Source organism: Anneissia japonica, unplaced genomic scaffold (genome assembly GCF_011630105.1).
Source record: "Anneissia japonica isolate Jap-2015-1 unplaced genomic scaffold, ASM1163010v1 scaffold287593_len981703_cov172, whole genome shotgun sequence".
Taxonomy (NCBI): Eukaryota; Metazoa; Echinodermata; class Crinoidea; order Comatulida; family Comatulidae; genus Anneissia; species Anneissia japonica.
In genome coordinates, this window is record NW_022726550.1 from 559,813 (window position 1) to 562,783 (window position 2,971).

The 2,971-nt window shown below is 34.6% G+C and overlaps 1 protein-coding gene and 1 long non-coding RNA gene across 4 annotated transcripts in view; one reads left to right on the forward strand and one right to left on the reverse strand.

The window, feature by feature from the left end:
* LOC117113266 overlaps positions 1 to 2,971 on the forward strand; it is a 26,698-nt gene that overhangs the window by 5,868 nt on the left and 17,859 nt on the right. The gene's annotated exons all lie outside the window — the stretch shown is intronic.
* LOC117113268 lies at positions 755 to 2,961 on the reverse strand. Its single transcript, XR_004446172.1, has 4 exons — positions 2,668 to 2,961; positions 1,912 to 2,063; positions 1,096 to 1,260; positions 755 to 837 (listed from the first exon to the last, which is right to left on the reverse strand). It is a non-coding gene; the product is annotated as an uncharacterized LOC117113268 (long non-coding RNA).

Sequence of the window (2,971 nt, forward strand, 5' to 3'; positions counted from 1 at the left end):
TTCACCATCTATACACATTGAGGCCCTTCTTTTAGGTTAAAATGATCTATCTTAAATTTGTCTTTCTTGAGTTTGGGACTATTATGTGTTTAAATAACTTAAAAAGGAAAAAACTAAAAGAGCCATAGAAAAAGCGCGCCAAGCGCACAAAATATTTTTGTGTTTTTAATTCTAATTTCGTCGGAATTGATGAAAACTCCCTAAAATGTGCAATTTATAGGGGAAATTGGCCTACCGTAACAAGAAATGCGCGCAAAGAATTTGAGAATTTTAGGCACTTTCAGAGGATGCATTTGTCAAGGGGTGGGGAAAGATTTTTCAAAGATGGATATTTTCCCCTTGTCCCCTGGTGTTTTTAATTATAATTTCGTTGGAATTGATAAAAACTCCCTAAAATGTGCAATTTTTAGAGGAAATTGGGCCATGTTAACAAGAAATGCGCGCGAAATTTGAGGTTTCTAGGCACTTTCAGGGGATGAAAGGGCATTTATAAAGGGGTGGGGAAGATCTTTCAAAGATAGATATTTTCCCCTTGTCCCCCAGTGGTTACGCCATCAGGCAGCATAGATCAAAGGAGTTATGACAGTTTTTGAAGTGGAGAAGGGGTTGCAGGGTGTTGTGAGTCTGGTCATTATGATATCTTCCTTTTTATTCTTGTCTTTATTTTTCTCTTCTCTTTTTCTTTCCTTTTTTTTCCCTCTTCTTTCTCTTTTCCTCCCTCTCCCCTCTTTCTTTTCTCTTATTACCCAGCCCGGTAAAAACCGTCAGGGGAGGGGCAGGGGAGGGAAGCATAACTGTGGAAAGTCCTTCCTTAAACGGTACTTAAGTTGATCAGTTCTGAAAAATATAAATTACATTATATTTAAATAAAATTCAAGTTAAAGTTTTGGCCTCAACACAAGAATATTTCATAGTTTTTTTGTATATTAAATTTACATCTTATTTACCAATTTGGCTATTAATTGCTTTTGCTAATAGTCTATTTACACATAATAATCTAACTATTTACTGCCATGGTTTCCTAATACTGCTATAAATAATTTCAACATTTCTAATTTTTTTTAAATTGTGTTTTGATTTCTTAATATTTCTTACCTGTAATTTGTCATTTCAAGCCCTTCATGCTTTTTAACAAATTTTGAAAACAACTGAAGTAACTTGGTCATCCTTAAAATCTCATGGTTCTTGATAATTCGTTGCTGGATGATTATCTCAAAGAAAATTTTGTACGACTTGTCATATTGGTGGTCCTCATCGGTTCTAAGCAGATAAATAAGGGCAAATTGTTAGATTTTCACTCCCATCCGCATCAAAGATTTGGGGAATATTGATGCAGGAAAAAATAAGATTTGGGGAATATTGATGCAGGAAAAAAAAAAAAAAACATTTTTTACCGCATTAATTATTTTAACAGCTTAAAAAAAACAATGCAATTTTGTGACTGGAAGTATACTTTCTTTAAAAACCAATATAATAAAATTACTTTTTACACAATATGTACAATATTCTTTGCCAAATATAAACAGACCCTCCCCAGCTAACAATATTACGTTATAAGAACGTTATAACTTTACAGTTCAATTGGTGATAAAAATGTTATTTTATAGAACCATTATGTACATACTTACAACCTCATTTCACAACCTCACAACGTTTAAATGTTCTTACAACGTTGTGTGAAGTTTATTTTGTGACATACCTAACCACAACATTCACGAACGTTATAAGAATGTTTTGTGTTTGCTGGGTCCCTCATCAATAAAAAAAAAACAACATTCTATTGTTCTGATTAAAAAAATTTAAAAAAAACCACCCGCCCTCATCACTTTTTTTCAGAAAAAAGACTGTTAATTTTTTCTATGTCTTCTAATAGAAAAAATTTGATGGGAATTATAGTAACTTCATACTTACATTTTAGCATCAACTTTTCTGGTTAAAAAGCGAGTGTACTGCTTGTAGCAAGAACGATGATAGTGCACCTCAATAGCTAAACAGTCCTTGTCTCTTTATGTGTATTAAGACACTCTCATCTGACTTTGCTTCCGCAGCTTTACGTAACAGTCCTATATGAACTATAAAATATTACCGTTACATTTGCCAAGTAGATTAGTATTTTTTATATTGATATTATTATAATTATTATTATATTATTGTTAATGAATATTTCAATAACTCACTCACAAAAAAACGACTGTTCGTTCAGACACAGTCACTATATGTCTGAGGGTCATTGATTAGCTTAGGCAAGCATGCATAAATTACTGCTGAAGGCACTGCACAAGGACAAGGTCAGTCTCTGCTTGGTAAAGCTTGTCTTTTTGACGTTTGTGGTTAAGCGTAATGTAGCGGTCACGATTTTTACAAATCAGACAAATAGCTGGTAAAACTGATTGACTAGGCCTGGACGACCTTGTTTGGGTACCACCACCAGACGACAGGCCACCTAGGCCTATGGGATTATGACCGTGGCTGCTGCAAGGCCCGCACTTGATCGTAATTTTTTCGGAGATTATGGAAGCATTTCTTCTTCGCAACTATCACTGGAAGATATCTTATTTGCACATCTTTTCACAGCAGAACAGAACTGATTCGTTTCCTATCAATGAATAAATCTCCTATAACATGTAGGGTGAAACCTTACGTTCTGTAGGTTTTTCAAAAAACTACCTTCAAATAAGTGCCTTGATGTTTCCACAAGGCTACGGTCAAAACCATCTAAATTTTGCCATTCCTTGGCACATTCTGATATTCTTTTCCAGCGTATGTCTGTCATGGGCTGAATGTATTCTGATGATACTGAATCTAAATGTACAATACATCTTAATTCTTGTGAATATCGTTTCCTTCTTTTCTTCGTCTTCGACTGCTTACGCTCTGCCATGTTGGTTTGTTATTGTGTAAATAGCTGAAGCGTGAAGAAATCCTTCCTCGCTTATTGGTTAAGCCAGGTCACATGCCTCTGAAACCCCTC